Source organism: Vombatus ursinus, unplaced genomic scaffold, assembly GCF_900497805.2.
Source record: "Vombatus ursinus unplaced genomic scaffold, bare-nosed wombat genome assembly UNPS02014768.1, whole genome shotgun sequence".
NCBI lineage: Eukaryota > Metazoa > Chordata > Mammalia > Diprotodontia > Vombatidae > Vombatus > Vombatus ursinus.
In genome coordinates, this window is record NW_020954546.1 from 19628990 (window position 1) to 19652728 (window position 23739).

The following is a 23739-nucleotide window of genomic DNA, read 5'->3' on the forward strand; positions in this document are numbered from 1 at the left end:
TTACTTTTTTTTACCAGTGAGGCAATTAAAAAGGTTCAAAAGACATACTTTCTGGGTAATTTAATCATTTTGTTCATAAGACCAACGCATTTATTAATGGTCTCTTAGACCAAAGACAATTATGGCAGTGGGCTCACAGTTTATATGCCCTTCAAAAAGTAGCTGTTCCCCAGGGGGAGGGAATCAACCCTGATTGGTTAATACTTAATGAGAGAATAAATATTACAATGAGAGGCTGGAACTGAATTTTGATCATCCATTTCTGAGTTCACCCAGCCTTGGGCAATCTATTCAAAGGATTTATGCCCCACCCAGGCCTGAGCAAAACACAATGGCTACTCAGCCTGGGTGGAGTCTGAACAAGAAAGTCAGTCCAATCTCATTATCAGCAACGTCCTTTAAGACTGAACTTTTTAAAATCAGTACTTTGGAAAAAGGGGGAAATCATTGGTTATTAGTAATCATTTCTCTTACTGGAGAGGAAATGGAAGTCCAGTCACATGCTTTGTCCAAGGTGGGACTAAAACCCAGGTCTCTTCTTTTCAGCTTATTGTTTCTTCCATGCCAGGAAGCCTTTCTGGAAGGGTTGCTTCAAAGAGCCAGCATCCTCTGGTATTGAGTCTTTGAAATGCTTGAGGATTCCTTTTTAAGAAGACAGCCCCAGATTTTAGAGGTCTTTTCTACACTGGAAAAAGCTGCTTAGAATCTAAATCCTCTCAGAGTCATGATGTTTTGGCTCCTTTCTTAATGAAGTGACCATCAAAAGGTCCCTGGCTTGCTCAGATAATCACTTATGGTGACTTATGCTTCTCTGGGTTGAGTCCATAAGAATAGAAGCAATTTAAAAAATGTATCCTATGTCTCTAGCCCATTCTCATTGCCCTTGGGGAAAAAGGTTGGCAGTTGCTAAATTTCAGTTTTTAAATGGCCGGAAACCCTAGAGAGAGTATTGATTGCGAATGTTGATCATCCCAAAGGAACAGCTGGCTGCTTACGTCTAGCTTTGGGTTATTGATTGTTAGAAATGATCAGAAATCATCATTTGAGTGGACCTGGGTCTGACTTGCCAGACCAAGGAGATTTGCCTTTCCAGAGCCACAGCCTGTAGGGCAAGCCCCACCATTTTGTATTTTCCTAACAAAGCAGAACTTGGACTGTCCATGGCTGGTCTTCAGCACAGGGTACTCAGAGGGCAAGTTTGCTTGACAGGAAACATGCTTCTGTTCAAATGCAGAAAGCAGAAGGAAAATGCCTTACCCTTCAGTTGAGTCATTGTATTTATTGAGCAACTGCAGGAAAGTATAGCACCTGATTCCACCCTTTCGAGATTGGGAAGACAGATGCTCTGCCCATGTCCTGTTCCCCCCCCCCCCCCCGCCCTTCTACCTCCCCCTACCCCAGTCTTCTCTTTTCCAAGCAAAACTCCCCTAGGTCCTTTGACTGACATGGTCTCCAGTCTTCTTATTTTCCAAAGGCTAGAGGTTTAGTGATTTGCCCAGGAAAGCACAGCCAGTCAGTGTGTCAGGAAGGATTGAAATCCAGGTCTTTCTGACTCCAAGTTCAGGTCTCTCTGGGTCCCATTTCCCCACTATAGCCTTCTTGGGACCAAATCACAGAGTGGAGTATGAGGTTGAGGCTGAGGAGTTTAGACTTTAGTCCACAGGTGATGCAGAGTCATAGAAGGATTCTGAGAAGAATATTGGGTGGTAATGTGGTACTTTGAGAGGATCCGTGTGGCAGGACTATGTGGGCTGTACAAGAAGGAGGAGGGAGAGAATCATGGAGTCAAGCTGGGAGGCTTGTTATATTAGTCCGGGGGCTGGACCGTGGGGGTGCTATGGTGGTCACCTGTCTTCAGTCTTTGCCGTCTTGCTCAGGTGTCCATGTGACTGCCATTAGGGATGGGTCTAAACCACAGATTTGGCTTTTAACTCCCCATTATCTCCATCCCACATTGCTGTCACACTGACCTCCCTGCTCTTGTCCATATGGTACAGTCAGGCTCCCGTTCTGTCTCTGCCGACCCTTGGCACAGGCTGTCCCTTCTTCCCAGAATGCCTCTTCCTCCTGCCTCTGCCTTCTCAGGAGCCACCTCCTCCAGGAAGCCTCTTCTAATTTCCCTGATGGTTAATTCTCTCCCCACAAGAATTATTTTCTATTTACTCATATAGATTTTGTATATAATCTGTGTGTGTTTTTCCTCCAAGTAGACTTTGTAATCTCCTCAAGGGCAGGAACTGTTTGGTTTTTGTCTTTGTCTAGTGCACAGTTTCTAGCATATAATAGGCACTCAATAAATGCTTGTGGAATTGTATTGAAAGAGATGAATTCCAAAAATATCGAGGAGGAAGAATTAATAGGTGACTGTATATAGGGTAACAGAGGAGAAAGAGAATGATGGAGACATTAGCAGAAAGAGAGAATACAGAGAGAGGAGCTGAATTAGGGAATGAGGTAAAGACAATGAGTCAGGTCTAAAACCTTAGGTAACAGGGTGACAGCTACCTAAAAGTTGTCCAGCAAGCACTTAGCATTATGGGACTGGGGCTTAGGAAAGAGGTTAGGGCTGGAGATAAAGATTGGGGTGTTATCCACACTGAGGTGATAGTTGACCCTATGGGAGTGCGTGATATCTCAAGGGAGACAATATGTGAAGAGAGGAAAAAAGGGTCAAAGACAGAACCTTAGGGAACTCATATTTTGAGGTCAAAGAGAAGAACTAGCAAAGAAGATCGATAAGTCTCAGCTGGGGATGTAGTAGGAGAACCAGGATAGCTGACACAGTGTCGTGGGAGTCAAGGTGGAGGAATCAGCAATGCCACATGCTACAGAGAGGTTCAGAAGGATGAGGACTGAGAAAGGGCTATTGGATTTGTCCCCTGCTCACTTGTGATCTCTAAGAGAGTTGTTTTAATAGAATGTTCAGCACAGATGCCAGAGTGCAGGGGGTCCTGAGGAGAATGAGTAGTGAGGAAGTAAAGGTAGTGGGTGTAGACTATTTGAGAAATTTGTAGGAAAGAAAGAAGAGAAAATGGGAAACAGGCTTAGAAAGGGCAACAAAGTTAATTGGATATTGGTAAAGGGAGCCATCTTGGAAAAGTAGGTGAACCTTTTCCAAGAGGACCTGTTTATTCACCAGGAAAATGACTAAAATCTTTTCCTTGCCTGCCCTTTCCAATAAAATTTTCTTCTAGGGGAATTTCCAGGGGCTTTGGGTTCCCTGTCATACCACTGATCACCAGATAGAAAAGAAAACATCGACTATCCAACTAAGAGCAGGGTTATTGTATATAGACCTAGCATAATATACCAATTCAATATGTCAGTGGATCTAGGCTCTTCTTGATGTGAGCTCTCCCTCGGGGTACAGGTTGCAGCCCATCCACACCTTTTCATTCTATGTGTGTAACTTGTGTCCTTGACCTCCCATTATTCTCCATAGGGGCCCCCTCACTTTTTGGGGGTCTCCCTTTGGGCCTTTTGACACTTCTTGGGTACCAGTGTCACACATGGGCTACTCATCCTTATTCCTTGCCCTTGCTCCATGACCAGTCATCCATGCCTCGATGCTGTTACCACTCTGTTGACTATAACTCACCATCATTGGTATGCCACCACCTTTTTTATGCCCACCACACATCTCCATTGTCCTTCAGGTGACTCAGTTCTGATTCCTTGGAGATTGCAGTATTCCATCATTTGATTTTTTGAATGGTATGATATTAAATCCAGAGGGCTGGTGCAGACAAAAGCTATTAACTATTTGATTCTTCTTTTCTCCCAAACTCCTCTCTCCCCTTTCCTCCCCAAAGGGCACTGCTTCTGGTTTCATTAGAGAGATCATATTTTCTACCCATTTGTTCATGGCGTAGATGGGAGCTTGAACAGCCAGCGCTCAGTTGATTAAAATATTGAAGGGATAAAAAAGCTACTGAAAAGGCTGGTGAGTCACCAGGAATATGGAGTTTCCAGAGCACTAACCCAACCCAAGAGCATCGCTTAGCCAGTAAGCCTCTATTATTATCTAGAAAGCCTCCAGAGGAAGGGTTATAAAATTGAGTTAAGGTTTGCTTGCCTAGAGCAGTAATTCCAGCTGTTTACTGGATTCATTGTGTGATTCTGTGATTCTTTACCACCCCACCCCACCCCCACCAAGGTACTATGTTGTATCTAAATACATAAAAAGTAGTTTACTTTGAGAATTTAAAAAATTCCAATATTCTTGAATAATTGGAAGCACCCTGAATCTTACAAAGTCCATGTTCAAGAATTGTCAAAGCTGAGTTATGTGCAGTATGGAATGTGTGTCTAATGAACCTTTTTCTCTATAAAGGGTCCCCTATGTGTAATTTGAATACAGAGAATAGAACAGAGTCAAGAACAGTCAGGAACTGGACTTTCATTTAATTCAGCTCCTTCATTTGACAGGTCACAGGATCATATGGTTTAGAGGTCAAGGAAATAAGCTCATGTAATCTCCTTAAACTTATAGAGGTGAAAACCGCATTCCGCAGAGGTGAAGTGACTTGCCCAGGATCTCACAGGGAGGATTTGCAGAGCAGGTTTTGAATCCAGGTCATCTGATGCCAAATCCAGAGTTCTTTCACTATTCCACACCATCCAAAAGACTGTCAGGATATATAAATCTATCGTGTGCACACAGTTGGGAAAATCTATTCTCTTCTCAGGGCAAATGAACAAAATTATGGACTAGAAGTGGAAAGAAAATGTAATAACTGATTATGTAACGTTGAAAGAAGGGAGCAATAATTTTGGACACTTAGGGTACCGGATTGCCTTCTGCAAAAGTTGTTGCCATAGCATCATAAGATTTATAGTGGGAAGGGAAATTGAGGTCATCCAGTCCAGGGGTGGGGAACCTGTGGCCTTGAGGCCACATATGGCCCTCTAGGTCCTCAGGGGTGGCCCTTTGACTAAATCCAAACTTCACAGAACAGATCCCCTTCATAAAAGGGTTTGTTCTGTAAAACTTGGACTCAGCCGGAAGGCCACACCCGAGGACCTCGAGGCCCACATGTGGCCTGGAGGCCGCAGGTTCCCCACCCCCGATCTAGTCTAACCCCCCTCATTTTCTAGATCAGGAAACTGAGACCCGAAGGCACAAGTGACTTTCACAAGACTGAACACAGGTAGGAGGCAGCAGAACCAAGACTCCGATCTTTTGATTCCATATCTAGTGCTGACGACAAGTGCCTTTGCTTTGTCTTCTTTGAGAGCCTAATGGATGTTCTCAGCGTAGTCCTTTTTGTAGGGGCAGGAGGAGATCTCTCATTTGTCGAGTCCTCACTAAAAGGCCATCTTTTATCCCTTTGTCCGTCTTCTTACTCCCCCAGCCTGTATTCCTATTCTTACCATCGTCCGTATGTACCAACTGTATCATCATATACACGCTCAACTGGTGCTTCCTCTTTGGTATCGTATATCTTCTGTCAAGCAGATTTATTGTGAGCCGTCCTTGTTTCATCCTGTGATTAATGTCATGCTACCCCAGTGCCAACATTTCCAGGGCTGACCACCCCAGCCTGCCTTTCTGCTTGTTAAAGTAAACAGTCATACCTCATGAAAAAACCATTAGCCTTGGCTTTGGAAGTGTTCTGTGATTTTCTCGGACTCAGACGATTCAGCAGACCTAGATGATTTGATGGTTTTTAGGAACACAGGCATCTGAAGAGCTGTGTAGATCGTATTTTGACTGTTATATTGGGTTTTTTTTTTTGTATCCTGTTATCATTTTTGAACCTTCCCTAAACTGTTTCCATTTTAATGGCTGTAGACATCATGAATCATAACCAGTATCTTCATGACTTGATAAGAAATGAGTTAAGCACATGCAGGCACTTCCTTTCTTATCTGGGTAATTGGTTTTCAGAGTGTCCCTTTGCACCAAGGCTGAATTTGTGCTCTGAGAATTGATTTTTCTTCCTGAGCTGACTTTGTAATGAATGCAGGGAGGCTAGTGCTGCAGTGGGTAGTATCTCACCCCTTAATCCTGTCAGTCTAGCCCTGGAGATATGAGTCTAAACTACAGTGGATCAGGAGAGTAGCTCTAGTAATTTTGCCCCACAAGGCCTGATACCCCCTTGGCTGAAGTCATCCCTAAGTCAGAGGGGGATCTGTGGCAGCTGCTCTAGCAGTGGGGAGAGGTTGGGATCTAGCCGAGTCAAAAACTCCCTGTTTGTCCCAAATCAGATCTGAGCTTCGAGGATGACCTTGAAACTACACGGACTTCCCAGGGATCTCTCAGACCAGGGGTGATCCAGGTTGGGCAGGAATAAATCAGATCCAAACTCATATTCCCAAGAACTAAGATGGAACCGAATCACCTGGGTCAGAGGATGCATAGTAAGAGATTAGTTACCTTTACATTCAACCTCCCTGGTTGCCTCCCCATGGTGCCATTTTGTGGGGTGGCTGGAGTCCTCTAATTTGAACTTTATTACAGTGCCCAATGAGGCAGGTAGGTGGGCAGTGGCTAGAGCACTGGGCCTGGAGTCAGGAAGACCTCATTTCAAATGTGGCCTTAGACACTCACTAGCTGTGTGACCCTGGGCAAGTCACTTTACCCTTATTAGCTCAGTTTCCTCATCTGTAAAATGATCTGGAGAAGGAAATGGCAAATCAGTCCAGTGCCTTTGCCAAGAAAACCCCCAACGGGGCCACAAAGAGTGAGATAGGACTGAAATGGCTGAACAACAACAGTACAGTTCACTAGTAGTAGATGAATCACTGTAAATGTTCTTGAAATCCAATCACAATTAGTTATCAGGTGGTATAAAATCACCAAATTAGAGCCATGTGGCCTCTTTGATTAAGTTGCTGGTTACCAGATAAGCTCACTTTCTTGCCTCATGCATGTTATTTCAAATTGCATTGTCATGTTAAAGCCTTTTCATTTCAGCAAATCAGGCAGATTGTGAAGTCCATATGAAATCTCTGTTGATTTTGTTATTAATGCTTTATGTCAGTTAGTTTTCAAATGAAACTTTCTGTTTGGGCTATATGTAGTCCTATCCCCATGATGCCTCACTGTTGAATAGCATTTCCAGATGACTCTGGCATCTTAAATTCCAGTCCATTTAGAAGTGAAGAGTGGCTAGAGTGGAAGGGACACTCGAGTCCATCAGGAGGCCACAAGGCCTTGGCCCTTAGCCCTCATTCTTGGGGCTTTTTTTCTTCTCTGGACGTTGGCTCTTTCTTCTCTAAAGTGAAGGAATTGCACTAGATCAAGGGTTCTTAACTTGGGGGTCAATGGACAGATTTCAGGGAGTCCGTGAATGTGGATGGGGAGAAAATGACATCTTTATTTTCACCGGCCTCTAACTGAAGTTTTCGCATTTCCTTCAGTTATCTAAGCAGGGCTCCATAGGCTTTACCAGACTGCCCCAGGGCTCCAGGACACAGAATGGTTGAGAACCTTTGGTCCGAACCACATCTGAAGGTTCTTCCAGCTCTAAATCTGTGCCCGTGTGGCTGGCTCATTGCTAACAGTCTCCACTGGCTCTGAAAGTCCGTGTTCTGTGTGATTCATCCAGGAGTAATGCAGTTTCTTTTGGAACCTGTCAGATGAAATGGAGTTCAGAGGCTTGCTCCAAAATGTTCCCCCATTTGGTTTTGCTCTCTTAAATCTGAAGATAATCCTTTGAATTTCAGCCAGTAAATGTATGGGAATAGGTGTGGTCTGTTGTCTCCTCCCTTACCCATGTGCCACAGAAAGCCTTGGATGTATAATAATAACAAAATAATAATGATTGCATTTATGTAGCATCTGCTAGGTACCAGGTGCTATATGTTAAGCACTTTACAAATATTATCTCATTTGGTCCTCACAACAATCCTGAGAGGCAGGTGCTATTATTATCATCCCCTATTTTACAGTAGAGGAAACTGAGGCAAACAAGTTAAGTGACTTGTCCAAGGTCATATAGCTAGCAAGTCTCTGAGGCCAGCTTGGATGCACATCAGATACTATGCAAAATTAGTAGCTGAATTAGAATGGGACTGACGCTGGAAGGACCTTCACCTGGCAGGGGGATCGACTTCCTCTTCCTTTTTCTGGAGGGCAGAATTAGAGTCAGTGTCTAGAAGCTGAAGACAGGTCGATTCTGGATCCATAGAAGGAGCTTTCTAACAACCTTCTGGTAGCTGGAGCTGTCCATTAGTGGCTAATCAACTCCCAGTGACCGAGATGCTCTGGGAAGGCCTGGACTTTTGCCAGAAGGGCTGGCAAGGGTTTTCCTGCATTGGGTCAGGGGGCAGCCTGGGCAGATCGAGTGCAGGGCTGGGAGACCAGTACCAACCAGTTAAACTTTGTGTGTGGATTTCCTAACCTCTGCTTACTTGTTCATTCAGTAAGTGTTTATTGTACATCTGCTGTGGGCATGGCGTCGTCCTGGTCGTCTCTGTCATTTGCTGTGACTGAATATTCCTTTTAAAGATAAACAGTTAAATTCCTGTCTAGTACTTGTGATTTTATATGAATTTTCCTTTGGTTATAAATCTTATTTCATATCTGACATGTCAGATTGACCTGAAAATATATTAATAACTAGAAAGGTCGTAAAATGATACTGTTTTGGAAAGAGCTGAGTTTCTAAGAGGTGCGATTCATTACCACTCCAGTGAGGTTTATAGTTAGACCTTAGAAAATAAATTTGACCTGGCATTTATCAAGCATGGCAAGCCTTTTGTACAAGGTGTTGTCTCTTATTGGCCTACTAATCCTAATGATCTTTTGATGAAGAATAGAGAGCCAAGTGGACGTTTCTACCCAGTGGAACACTTGGCTTCAGCTTTTATTTTCCCTGACTTCTCTGTCCCAAGCTAGAATTTCTTCTTATGACTGCAGCTGTCATGAAAATTTCCCTAAAAGGCACCATGTGCACCAAACAGTGCTCTAACCTGTGGTAACTCAATGATGGTAAAGAATTCAGTTTTACAAGTTTGGCAATAACGCTTATATTCATATAAAATATCAGGTACCTGTACATTTTAGTGCATGGAATTAAAGCGAAGGCGGTATAGTTTGGTTTGGGCACTTAAGTGGCCCATAGGGCACATAGCGTTGGGCCTGGGGTCAGGAAGACCGGAGTTCAAATCCAGCCTCAGACATTTACTGGCTGTGTGAGCCTGGGCATGTCACTTAACCCTGTCTGCCTTAATCCACTGGAGAAGGAAATGGCAAACCACTCCAGTATCTTTGCCAAGAAAACCCCATGGACAGCGTGGTCCGCAGGGTCACAAGGAGTTGGGCGTGACTGAATGACTCAATAATAGCAACACTATAGTTTGGCAGATGTAATAATAATAATAATAACAACAACAACAACAGTAGCTGAGATTTACATAGCATTCTCAGGTTTTGAAGCACTTTGCATATATTATCTCATTTGATAGAGAATGGGCCTTGCTGTCAGGAAGGCCTGGATTCAAGTCCTGCCCCTCACACACCCTCAGTTTACAGCCATGGGCATGTCACTTCATCTTTTAGGGCCTCCAGGGAACCCTCCAAGACTCTTAAGTTAGGAAAGAGTTGCTGGTCTGCATTGGTGCAGAGCAGGCTGGGGAACCTGCGGTCTTCTAGGCCCTTGGGTGCAGCCATTGACTTGAGTCCAAGTTTTACAAATCCCCTTTTATTAAGGGGATTTGTTCTGTGAACTGTGAAGTTTGGATTCCATCAGAGGGCCGCACTTGAGGACCTAGAGGGCCACATGTGGCCTCGAGGCCGCAGGTTCCCCACCCCTGGTGTAGAGAGTTTCCATAATAGGAGTTTCCACATTTATGAAATGATCACAGGTCTGGATTTTAAATGAAAAAAAAAGTTAAAGTCCCCTGTTCCTCCAACCACCAAAATGATTGAAGCAGATTCAGAGTGCCACATAGCAAACAAGCAGGACAGAAAAAACCCAAAACCCAACAAGCTAAAACAGAGAGCAGTTCATAGATTTTGAGGTCTGATAAAGGCCTGAAACTCCTCTGATCCAGGCCCCTCTTTTTTACAGATGAGGAAGCTGAGGCCCAGAGAAGTTAAATGACTCACCCCAAATATCCCGCTTCTTAATCTGCATTTGTAGGTGGGCACTGGGCAACATATTGCAATAACCTGACACTGAAGGCCCTAGTGGTGCTGAGTGGGCATTCCCCATTGCAATAAGCTCTGCTGATCCCCGAATGAGGCTGTGCCTGGATCTGTTATAAACTCAATATATAAACTCACCTAACTAATTCCTTCAGGGGCTGCATTCATATTTTCTTCTGCCTGAGTTCCATAGTCGCTATTTTCGGGAATCACTTTCCTTCATACTTGAACCAAATCCTCTATACCCACGATTTTGGGCATCTCAGTCTGTATAGCGTAGAAATAGACTGTCCAACGTCTGCCTTTTGTGGCAAGAATACGGGAAGCTTTTCAAAGCCCCGCTTGATCACTCCTAAGTCCTTTCCTTTGCTGGCGTTTCATTCATCACCCTCTCCTAAATTAGAACCAGGTTTTCTATCTGGCCCCATCTATCCTCCTACTCTAAACACCGATTTGATTTTGATTCTTTCTTCATCTACTGGGGAGAAAGTATGACAAAAACACAGTTTCCCCCAAATGTGTGGATTGTGCATTCCTGTCTGCCTGCAACAGAAGTGATATATAGTACATGTGGGCGCTTTGAATGTTAATGTTATGGAGAAGGGAACGATACTGAGATAGCCAAGAACAAGCTGGATTCAGTGAGGAATATGTATGGGACATGGGGGTTCCTCATTGGTGGGGGGAGAGGTAGACGTCTATAATAGGGACACTGGGTAGAGGGCGATCAGGCGAGGTGTGAAGGAAGTGGGAGAACAGAGAGCGCTGCTTGGGTCCGAGTCAAGAAAAGGAAAAGAGGAAAGTTGGTAGAGTTAGCAACTGAGCAGAGTGCCCAGTGCCCATCACGGAAGCAAATCTAAGGAATTTCTATGGGCAGAGTGCAGAGCAGGAGTTTAGGGGCCATCAGGGGAAGCATTTTCAAGCTAGGATTGAGCATCCCAGTCCAAACTAGAGGCTGGAGACTGCTCAGAAAAGGGCCTTATTTCTTAATTGGTCACAGGAGCTGAGAGAGAGAGAACCCTCCCCTTGGACCTTCCCCTTACAGATTCCCCTCTATCTCCACAGTACAGTTTGAGCATCCCTAATTATTGTCTCCCTCATCAGAATAGAAGCTCCATGAGGCCAGGGGCTGGTTTGGTTTTGGTTTGCCTTTCTTTGTATCCTCCATGCTTAGCTCAGTGTCTGGCATACAATAAAGGCTTAACAAATGCTTGTTGGCTGAGAAAAAGAAAAGAAAGTGTAGTGGAGCTAATAGGAAAGGATTACTTCCCGAGGACTGTGCCAGAAGGAGGATTGGCCTGGGAGCAAGGAAGCTTAAGTGCTGATCCTGGCTCTTTTACAGCTTCTCTGACCTTAAAAAGTCCCTTCACTCTCTGAATCTCTCTCTCTCTCTCTCTCTCTCTCTCTCTCTCTCTCTCTCTCTCTCTCTCTCTCTCTCTCTCTCTCTCCCTCCCCCTCTCCCTCTCTCACTCTCTCCCCTCCCCTCCTCCTCCTCCTCTTCCTCCTTTTCACTCTCTCTCATCAGCCAAATATCTATTAAGTGCATAGTATTTATGAAGTCTGTTTACTTCTCCATAAAATAAGGGGGATGACCTGATAATCACGGACTTCTTGCCTGATCCAACGTTCTGTGTCTGCTAGAGTCTGCCTCAGAGTTGGGCCCAGAGGAGTATAGACCCGGGTGGAGGATAAAGAGATCAAATAATGCTTCACTCCTAGTCAGATTAATGGGGTAATGAGAGTCTGTAAGCATCAACATGATGGAGTAAAAAGAGAACTAGAACTTGGGTTAGAAGACCAGCTTTTACCACTTAATAGCTATAAGCAATCATCACGCTTATACAAGTATGTATATGACATATAAAGGCCATTTAACCTGCTGAGCCTCAGTTTCTTTATCTATGAAGAGGGGGTAATAATATTCCTACCTACCTCTGGGTTGTTGTGAGATATGTGCTTTATAAACTGTAATATATTTCTCTTTCTCTGTGTGCGCGTTTGTGTGTGTGTATGAATGTAATTTGTATAATTTGGAGGTTTTGATGTTTTATTGGAGGGTAGCTAGGTGGCACTATGGAGAGCGCCAGGCCTGGAGTCAGGAAGACATAAGTTCAAATATGGCCTTAGACACGTGCCGGCTGTGTGAACCTAAGGTGAGTCCCTTAACCCTGTTTACCTCAGTTTCCTCATCTGTAAAATGAGCTGGAGAAGGAAATGGCAAACCACTCCAGTATCTTTGCCAAGAAAACTCCAAATGGGATCATGAAGAGTCATACACAACTGAAAAAATGACCGGACAACAGTGTTTCATTGTGCTACGGATTTGGGGTGCAGGCTAAGGTAGATCCTCCAGTAATGGAAAGATGTCCATATGGGCCTGACAGCAGACATCTACTTTCTGAGGGCAACCTGGTTCGATATGGAGATGCCCATTTCATGGTAGGCTGGCCACTTGGTGAGGGATTGTTTGACCTCAACAAACCATGACACAAAAGTATAAAATGGTCCTTGGTCCCTTCTATTTCTGCCATGATAGTGGCAGAGTTAGGGAAAAGAGAATAGAGGCTACTGAGAATCACAGTTTTTAAAATATACATACACATTAACTTAACTCTTGGTACTCAAAATGTGGGATCCTTGTCCAGTGGCCGTCAAGTGGACATACCATTGGAGGCACTCAGTTTGGTCAGCCTTAGTATTCTAACTGGAGAACAATAGGAAGTTACAGTGAAATAGAACTCACAAGTTCTCCTTGAAGGAGCAAAAAAAAAAAAAAGGCATTGGTGGAGTTGGTTTTATCGCACTTTCAAAGGCCTCGAAGGCAACAAAAGACAGTATCTTGTGGACATGTGGTTGTCCTGCATTTCAAGTGCATAGGACAAGCATTTGCAGAAAGACCATTATCAAGAGAATTTCGTCTCATGTTTCTTGGAGAGGATGAAGGGGTGAAGGAGCTCTGTGAAGAACTCTATAAGACCCTCAACTTAAATGAACACATACGTTAATAAGTCATGACTTCAATGCAAACAATAGGATGGTGAAAATCACGTTTGAAAACACAGCTGAGGTATAAGAAATGAGAGGGGCCGAAGGCTTATAGCAGTGACGTCAAACTCAATAGAAATGGGGGGCCAGTAAACCATATGAAAGGATCCCTGCAAGCCACATATTGGCTTGGTTTTAAAACATAATATTGTCTATGTTTATAGTATTTTTGTTATCATACATATATTTCATGATATAATATTATAATATTTTGGGGTTTTTTTTGTTATATATTTCCCCATTGTGTTTTAATCTAGTTCAGGCTGCCCTTTGCAGTATTGTGGGCCATGTGCAGGATCTGACATGTCTGGCTTATACTGTACAGGCCATGTCCTGGATCCAAGATTGAGGAGGAGTAGTAGAGCAGGCCATGTTGTCTTGGGAAATTGATGGCCCCTGAAGCAAAGGCCCATCTTTGTCATCTCAGCCTTTTGCTGGGGATTCTATCTGGCTATAATTCATTGAATATCATCATCGCCAAAGAATGAAAGGCATGGGTTTCCGAGGCTCAGTGGAGAGGCGCATGGTGGGTTTGAGTAGCTTGTAACACACAGGGTATCCTAACGTCCTGGAGCCGCTGTAAGCTTTAATAGCTGAATGGTAACTAATTAGTAATGCCTGTATTACTAACAAAGAATTGCATAGGAGAAGTACTATAATGGACATCATCAGAGGTGTGTGAGCAGAAAAGGAAGAGGGTTCAGGCATGTTGTGAAAACAAAGGATAACAGCGCACAGCCCAAGTCTTCCAGCAGTATCCATGCAATGTCAAGAGATTTAGAGGAAGGCCCCCATCGTGTGGGCGAATCTCCTGTGGAATATTTATGGGAGGTAGGAGAGGATAGGGCGCCATCTGCGTTGTTAGAAGGAGGACACTCACCAAGGAGATCATGGAGTCATTGATTGCAGTGTTAAAGTATAAATGTGAGTCCCAACTGTTATGTTCAAGAAGTGGTGGAGTTGAAAGGACATGAAGAGATCACCTCAGCCAAATCTCTCATTTTTTAGACCTTGCTTAAGGCCACCTGGCCAGGGAATGACCGAACCAGCATGTGTTAGAACCTGGCCTTTGGGTTCCCACTCCTTTGAGCGTTCTTATGCCCTCTGCCTCCAGGGCCTGTTTGTTTGTGCCCTGGCCTAAAGGAGGTCCTTGAAAATCTTGCTTCAAATCCTCAGGAATGCAGGGTTACCGGCGTCTTTGTACCCGGAGATTTGTACCCTTTAATAGCTGACAGCGTACCTGACATTGCACGTGAGGAATGAAAGGGGGGAAGCCAGGAATCCTAGGAGTGTGAGGAAGGAACCTCAGATTCGCTGGACGGAATCAGTAGAAAAATGCCCAGGTGGCAGAAAGAACCAAGGGAGAGGCCAGAGAGAGCCACGGCCCAGGCCTGACTGCTGGACAGCAGACTCTACTTCTTACACTGTTGTTTTGCTCACTTTACTCGTCTTCAGTGTCCTCAGTGTCTAAATCTTCAGTTCAAAATCAGCTTCAAAACCAGAACGTGGCAGTTATTTGTAACTCTCCCAGGTTAATGGCCAGAGATGATTCTGTCATCGTGCTGGGGCTGGGCCTCCAATTTGATTTTGTTTTGTAGCAAGGCACCTGAAATAGATCTGACCCTCACTGTCACTCTGCTTTGAACTGAACTTCTCCTTGTAGTAAATGAAGGAAGAATGTATGCACTGCTGCATGGAGTCCTTCTAGTAAGATGCCCTTGGCTTTGACCATCTAATGGAAGATGACTAACCTGGGAAAGAATCTCAATCTCTTTCTCTCTCTCTCTCTCTCTCTCTCTCTCTCTCTCTCTCTCTCTCTCTTTTTCTTTCTCTCTCTCCCTCTCCCTCTCTTTTCCTCTTCTCTCTCTGTCTTCCTCTCCCTTTTTCTTTATTTCTGTCTGTCTTTCTCTGTGATGTCAGTCAAATATTTATTAAGTGTATAATATGTGGAGGGCACCATGCTAGGGACTGATAATACCAAGACAATATCAAAACAATCCATTATACTCTAATGGGGAATATGGCATGGATATGGATATGATATGAATATGGATAATATGGATATGGATATGATATGGATATGGCTACAATATGGATATGGATATATGAATGGATATGGATATGGATGAATATAATTCTGGAAATAGAGTGAGAGGACAAAGATGGAAAATTTTGAGAAGGTATTAAAGGAGGCTTCACAGAGGAAATGGTGCCCATCTGAGCTGAGCCTTGAAGAAAGAAGGATTCTGAAAGGCAGTGTTGAGAGTGTAATTCAAACATAGTAGGTGTCTGGTACAAACGCTCCGAGTCTGGAGACCATACACTGCATCTGAGGAACAGCAAGTAGTATAATGTCTCTGGAATTTACAATATATGAATGAATGAATGAAAAAGCATTTATTAAACGCTGTGTGCCAAGCACTGAGCTAAGTGGTGGGGTATAAAGATAAAAGAAAGCCACCTCCTCCCTTCAAGGGGCTCACACTCCAATCCCGAGGTACTGGAGATGGGCCCTAAGAGCACATCAGTGGGGTGGATGGCTAGGTCTGTGGGTCCTTAGGGTGCATCAGCAGGTCAGATGACAGTGCCCAGGAGCCTGAAGGGCAAAGCAGCCTGGCCAATGGTGAGACCTAGAAGACCGTAGGGCACAGTGGCAGGGCTGATGGTTCTCCATCTTACCTGAAGGATTGTAGTTGATGACTCACTACTCTTCCAAACACATGAGCAGCCATATCCCCTCTGTGGAGAAGGGAGTGATGTAATAGAAGGCTAAAAAGGGAGATTGGAGCCTGATTGTTAAGCCTCTAAATGCCTGGATGAGAAGTTTCTATTTAAGCTTTGAGAGAAAGGCAGTGTGGGATACTGGAAAGAAACAGACTCTGGAGAAAGAGGACCTGGGTTCAGATCCTGCCTTGGACACTACTTATGTTACCTTGGGCCTGTCATTTGACTTCTCTGTACCTTAGTTTCTTCATCTGTAAAATGAGGAGAGTGGACTATATGATCTCTAAGACCCTTTCTCCCTTACACACACACACACACACACACACACACACACACACACACACGAGCTCTGAAGGTTTTTACAAAGTCAAGTCAACAAATATTTGTTAGCTCCTTATGTTGTACCAGGCACCGTGTAGACCAATGAGAATGTAAATATGAGCCCAAAGAGACTTGGGAGCTTACATTCTAACGGGGGCAGACACCACATGAAAGGATGCTGAAAATGGGTTGAGGAGAAGTCATCTGCACAGGGGAACAGCAGAGAAAGTCCAGAAAGGAGCGAAGCCATGGCTGGCCTGGGACTTTCCTTAATATGGAGCTTCTGGAAAGAAACAGCCCGTTGTAGGAAGGCGCCAGGGGGCATAGCGTAGGAGTATCTGTCCAGTGTGAGAGGTCCAGGGGCAAAGTGAACTTCCAGGGTGAGGAGGCTACTGTGATGTAGTGGAGAAAGCTCAGAGAGGGCTGAAGATGTGGCTTACCTGCAGACTTTCTTTAAAATGGAGGATCTGAGGGGAACCAGCCAATGAGAGGAAGAGGAAGGGGAGTGGCATGTTCGGATCTGTCATAGCAGGGCTGTTTTGGCAGTTATGAGCAGGATGGATTGCAAGAGACAAGAGCCTAGAGGCCAGTGGTCCAGGTGATAGATTCGAGGGCCTGGGAGGAGGTGGGAGGGGGCTGCAAATGAAAAAGGAGACAGATGTGAGTGGTGTTTTGGAGACAGAACTGACGGGTGTTGGTAACTGTTTTTACTACAAACAGCATTCGTAATCAATGAACAATCTCTTGATCATATAGAAAAGACCAAATATCACATAGATTTTACCATTAAAAATTTTTAAAATTATTTCTGAATTTAAAAATTCACAACAATATCCTCTGTCTCCATCTGAAACTCTTTGTATGTTTATTAAGCTCCCTTGCCTTCTGGGTTTTTTGTTTTGTTTAGTTTTTATATTGTTGTAGCCAGTGTATATGTTGTTAGTTTTTGTTCACCTATTTTGTATCACTTTATACATGAAAGTCATTTCTTATTTCCCTACATTTTCTGTATTTGTCATATATACCCACACATATATACATATGTGTATGTATAGTGCCCTATGTATGTCCTTTTCTCCCCCTGAGGAATAGATCTTCTTAGCAGTATTAATTCCTTGTAAATTTTCAATGTCAGAATTTTATCCAACATATTTATGACACATTTTCTTTTAGATATATGACTTTTTATCACACAAAATCTTTCCTTGTTGAATAAGATCCATTGTTTTTTGTTTCTATTTATTTTCTATGTTAAATTTTTTTCTTCTCCACAGTTGAAAGAAATGGCTCTTCCTTTTCTTCTAGTTTCTTATTGTCATTTTAAATATTTAAATCATTTATCTAAATTGAGTTAGAGCTTTTTGTAATATGTGTTGTGAGGTATTAACCTCCACCCCACTTTTTACCATCCTCTATCCAGTTTGACCAATGGTTTTCTGTATCTTTCTTTTTACCTAGGTTTTTTTAAAAAATCTATTTATTCCTTCTCTTTGGCCATTTTATACAAAAAGTTTTAGAGCTCATATTGCTTCTGGAAGAAAAGGAAAATTAAAAAAAAATAAGAATCCATTCTTTTAACTTCCCATATTTATGAAGGAGCAGAAGCCTAATGGTTCTGGTTCTACTGTCAAATCAGAAAGAAAATCAGGACCATCAAGTACTTACATGAATAATTTCACACATGGCTACATCTGTTTTAGAGGAAAGTTAGATCAAATTTGATATGCAGTAACACTTTCTTTTTATCTCATACTAGGGAAAGTGGTTATTTTGTATCAGTGAATTTTCTGGATAACTGAGGCATACCCCATTAAATACCAAAACTTTTTATTTATTATTTTTTAATAGAAGTCTTTCAAAGGTAGATTGATTACACACTTCCCTTCCTTCTTAAAAAGAACATTCTAAAAAAAAAGAATATTCTAGATACAATTTAACCTTTACTTAGTGACTCAGGACCATTATTGTTATTATTTCTTTATGTGAACTCAATAAATATCCTCACACATGAACATTTCAATCTACAAAGACAAGAAAAGGAAAATAGTGTATGAAACTCTGAACTTCGATCATATGCAATTCTAAAAAAGTATATAATACCCTTAATATGCTTGTATCCAGCCTCTCTTATCTGTATCCCTTCTGAACTTTTTTTTGCTCTCTAATGTAATTTTTCTCAATGTTTCATTGACACTTTTATCTTTTTCGTCTTTGCATCATTGTTGCTACTCATCCAGTCCTCTAACTCCCCCCACAAATAAAAGTCCTCCGTTGTAACAAATATAGTCAAGCAGAACAAATTCACAAGTTAACACTATCTGAGAATGTTTGCCTGACCCTGAACCTCGAGTCAATCACCTCTCTGTCAAGGAGTGGAAACTACGCCTCATCATCAGTTTTTATGTTGCTGTGAGTTGTCATCTAAATGGTCAGAGTTTTTAAGTCTTTCAGAGTTGTTTTCCTTTATATTCTCATTACCATCATCACTGTATAAATTGTTCCTCTGGTTCTGATAACTTTACTCTGAATCAGTTCAAACAAGTCTTCTGAGGTTATTCCAAATCCTATCCCATTCATCATTTCTTATAGTTCAGTAAAATTCATTCCATTCATGTTTCACAATTTGTTCAGCCATCCTCCAGGAAATGAGCAGCTGTTTTATTTCCTGTTCTTTGCTGAAACAAAAACTGCTGCTCCAAATATTTTTGTACATATGAGCCCTTTCCCTCTGTCTTCAGCTTCTTTAGAATATTTTTAGGACCATTATTACTTATAGAATCATAGTTCTAGAGCTGGTGGGTGGTATACCAAAGGCCAACTAGTCCAACCTCTTCATCTTACAGGTAAGAAAATTGAGTCCCAGGCAGATGAAAGGATTGGGGGACTTTTGATCAAACTTCCCAAGGTCCAAGATCTCATCTGGTGGTATCCTCTCCCCCAAAGCATATTGCAACCCACCTGAGGGGACACTTTCACCAGATGTTGTTTGGAATTTATACCGAAGTATTGTGTGTATGGGATCCCTCTGCTGTAGTGCTCCAATGCCTTACTGTGATGTGAAGGTAACCCTGGGCTCTCAAGGATTATGTCATAAGAGAAGTCTCCCAGAAAGGTTTTCCCAACAGAATTGGGGCCTTAGCTAATTTTGGAGAAAGGGTCATCACCTTTGCCACTAGTGGATGAGTTGTTCTGGTTCATTCCAAACAACAGCTTGTGAAGGCGTCCACTCAGGTGGGTCGTGATCCCCACTGGGGGAGAAGGTATCACCAGATGAGGTCTTGGGTGCTGGGAAGTTTTCCAAAAATAATGTCTGGCTGTGACGGTTTTTTCTGTGTTTCCCACAATGGCACGAGGCTGTGATGGCTTGCTGCTGCTGTCAATGTACCCTTCTCTGGTAGCCTGTTCTCATCCTCTGATTTATTGCTTCAAGCATCTTGTAGGGTTTGGAAACCAGATCCCAAGTTTGTTAGAATTGTATGAGGAGAAGACATCTCTGAGGATCTGAGGGGCTCCTCCTTGAGTGGGGTCAAGTCAAGTCAGCAAGCTTTTATCAAGCACCTACTGTGTGCCAGGCACTATGCTAAGCTCCAGGGATGCAAACAAAGCAAAAACCAGTCCCTGCTCTCAAGGAGGCCACAGTCTAATGAGAGCCAGGGCATGAGCTTTAGCGTAAGGACTTTGCAGGATTCGCCAGGGTCTTTTGTGTTTGTTTTCAAGCTCTCTACTATGTGCTAGATCACTGAGGTTGTGGGACAAAGGACTTGCAGATTAGTGGTGTGTTAACTATATCATTCAACTGTCTTGTTGTAGCTAAAAAATGCAGCAGGCTAATATGTACACTAGAGAAGGATGAACCATATCATGAATAGATTTTGGTTCATACTTTCATTATGAAGTTTGAAGTAGTCATCTCTCTGATAGAAGTAATGGTATGTTGGCATTTACCCGTGGGGGAACACCGCCCCCTTCTCGTTCCTTACCTTGTGATGCCCCCCCTACCCACCTCCATCTGTTCATCAGTCTTCCAGTGAGCCTCTACCAGACTTTCTGGAGGCCTTCCTCTGATGCTTTTCGCCCTCGAAAGCCGTCTTCAGTTATCTTTCCCTTTGCTCTGTGGCTGTTCCAACTGTGCACTTTGCCAGTCAGACATATATTTTAATGATAATTTTTGACACTTTTCAAATACACATCACCACAGGTAACATTCTGCCTCTGCTGATGCAGAGCTTGTATTTTTTTCTTTGCCTTTTGGGTTGCCTGCATCATTGGCACCTCTGAGATTGTGATGTGCCATGATTCATAGCTATATAATCTCACCAGGAGAATATTAGATGGGCATCTGAAGCAGGGAGCACCTTGGGATCACCACAATCACTGGACACTTCCCCAAGAGAGATCTAGCCCCATCTCTTCCTTCTCCTGTTTCATTATGGACCCAACTCACTATCAATCTGTCTGCAGCATCTGTCAGCAAAGAGACATCGTGTGATCATTAGACTGTGAGCTCCTTGAGAGCAGGAGCTGTTTTTTGCACATCCTCAGCACTTAGCACAATGCCTGGCACATAGTAGGCATTTAATAAATGCTTGATTTGACCTGGCTCATGTTCTTGGGCAGTGAGGTGGTACAGGGGTAGAGCATCAGGCCTATTAGCAGTCGGGAAGATCTGAGTTTAAATCTGGCCTCAGACAGTTACTAGCAGTGTGACCCTGGGCAAGTCACTTAACTTCTTTTTGCCTTAGTTTCCTCAACTATAAAATAGGATAATAATACCACCTGCTTCCAGAGTTATTATGAAGATCAAATGAGATAATGTGTGTAAAGCACTTAGCATAGTTCCTGCAACATAGTAGGCTCTTAATAAATGTTAACTTTTTGGGGAAGCTAGGTGGCGCAGTGGATAGAGCACCGGCCCTGAAGTCAGGAGGACCTGAGTTCAAATCTGGCCTTAGACCAAACACTTAACACTTACTAGCTGTGTGACCCTGGGCAAGTCACTTAACCTCAATTGCCTAAAAATTAAAAAAAAAAATAAAAAATAAATGTTAGCTTTTACTGTTATTAAATATTCTCTTATTTCTCGGGCCCTTGTGTGACTGTGAAGGCATGGCCTGCTGTAAAAAATCATCTGCAAAGTCCCTTCCAGTTTACTTTTTTGCTTTGTATCCAGGATACCTTCAATGTATACACCAACCATCTTCATAAAGTTTTGATATAGATGAGAAAGTAGGAAAACGGGTCAATATTGGCTTCAACTTGAATTGAACTTTCAACTATTTTTGGTAAAAGTATTATTCATTTTCTTTTCTTCTGGAAATTTCTACTCTTTCAGATATCTTGAAAATTAATACCCAGATGCTTTTAAAATTGTGTCACCTGCAACACAGATTCTTTCTGTATCTATCTGGTCAGGTCTAAACATCTGCTCTTCCAGGCTTCATGTTGTCAAGTTCCAATTGCCCCTGCCTTCCATAGTGTGGCAGAGTCCAAATATGGCAGCTCCATTCTTATCAGTGATCAGAATAGAAGGAGTGTAGAAATGTGGACAGATCCCTTTCCTTTTCATCTGTTCTCCTTCCAGCTTCATCCACGTGTCCTTAGCTGGCTGTCATGTCAAACCCTTTGCAGGATTTTTTTCCTTCAATTGTTTTTTCATGGTTTCTCAAAGTAATTATACCTCACAATCTTCTGTCATCCTTCTCAATGTTTTGTATGATCTTAAAGAAAATGTTGTTAAACACTTTTAAAATTGTTCCTACAAAACCCTTTTTGGGGTGTTTGGACAGTTTAATGTCTACTCCATATATGGATAATTCTTCCATTAGCCATTCTGCTCTGTTGGGTCACTTCTTTTCGAATACATGCTCTAACTCTTTGGTTTTAGCTCCTAAGGATTTGGTTTCTTCTGGCAGTTTCTCCCTATCATAACTCAGACCTGTGGTTTGGCAATATGACTGACTTTAGCATTTAGCAAAGATGCATGGGAGGTCTGTAAGAATAATGAATAACTTATAGGAGTAGATTGCTTTGAACTGCCCCTCTGGGCCATTCACTGAAATAATTTGTTTCCCTGGTAAGTCCTTAAGAGATTGACCTGCCACTTTGAAGGTTGAAAAGAAAGGAGAGGGAAATTTTGTTGACTGGGAGTTCTGTTGAGGGATTGGCTCACTTATTAGTAAGGCAATGATGTCATGTGAATGTTACTTCTATATCCTTCTCAATTAGAGATCAGCTCTTCAACTAGATTGTAAGCTCCTTGAGGACAAGGAGTGTGGTCATATTTTTTTCATGTCTACCATAACCTCAAGTTCAGTGCTAAGTGTTGAGGACATGATCCTAGCAATTCATGATCTGGAAGGGGAGAGTCATAGATACACACACACACACACACACACACACACACATACACACACAACTAAAATAAAAATCATCATAAGGGCATAAGAAGCACAAAGTGACACATGAAGCTGGGTATCTCAAGATGCACAGGATCCCAACAAGCAGAGATGGGGGAGGCAGAATGAATGATGTGTGCAAAGACACAGAGACAGGAGAATAATGATACATGAAGAGAACAGCCACAAGTCCAGTGGTTGGATTGTAGGAGATGTAGAGGAGATTAATGCTAAGGATGTCTAGAAACACAGTTGACTAGAAATCTGTGGCCAAGCTGTAGCCAGGCTAAGCCAATTCAGTTTTGTTCAATAGTCACTGAAGGATTTTGAGCACAGGAGGAATGTGATTAGGCCTCAGTATAAGGAGGGGTGGATTGAGGGGAGAAGAGCAGTTGGGAAGCTATTGCAGTAGTCCAGAAGTGAATAAAGAGGAATTGTATGAGGGCAGCAGTAAGAAGAAAAGGCCCCATGTGAGATGCGGTGGAAATAGAATCAGAAGAATTTCATTATTTACTTCTTGACTAATATGATAAGTGTAAAGTTCCATGTCAATTAGCCTCAGCAATAGATGCCTTTAGAGGGGCTCAGCTCCCTTTTCAAACTAATTAAATAGCTATTAAGTGCATCCTTTATTAGCACTGCAGATACAAAGACAGATAAGGCACAGACCCTCCTGTCAAAGAGGAAAAGGCATATCTACAAATCATACAAGGGAGAGGGAAGTAAGAGCAGAGGAGAGGAGGCCCTGGCAATGTTAGGAGAAAATCTAAGAAGAGAGAGATCACTTTCAAAGGTTCAGGGAAAAAATTATAGAGGAAGAGATGATGGAATGAAGCCTTGAAGAAAAGAAAAGGACAACTCTATCTAGAGACAGAGATTAGAAGGAGGCCATTCCAAGTATGGACAGTGGCAAGATGAGTACAGGCCACAAAGAGTAAGCTCCTTGAGGCCAGGGACTGGTTTTCTTTTTGCTTTGTACTCCCAGCACGTAGCATGGTGCTTAATAAATGCTTGTTGGAAAGAGTAACTCAGTTTGTCAAGGACATGGCACACTTGAATTGTATAAGGCAGAAAAGGTAAATTGGAGCTAAATTGGTAGAGGGCCTTTGATGTCTTTGGTAAGCAGTGGAAGCCATGAAGCGTTTTGAGCAGGGGAGT

The 23739-nt window shown here is 42.8% G+C and overlaps 1 protein-coding gene across 7 annotated transcripts in view; it reads left to right on the forward strand.

Annotated features, from left to right (window-relative positions):
• TPST1 (tyrosylprotein sulfotransferase 1) overlaps nucleotides 1–23739 on the forward strand; it is a 118655-nt gene that overhangs the window by 47975 nt on the left and 46941 nt on the right. The window lies entirely within an intron of this gene.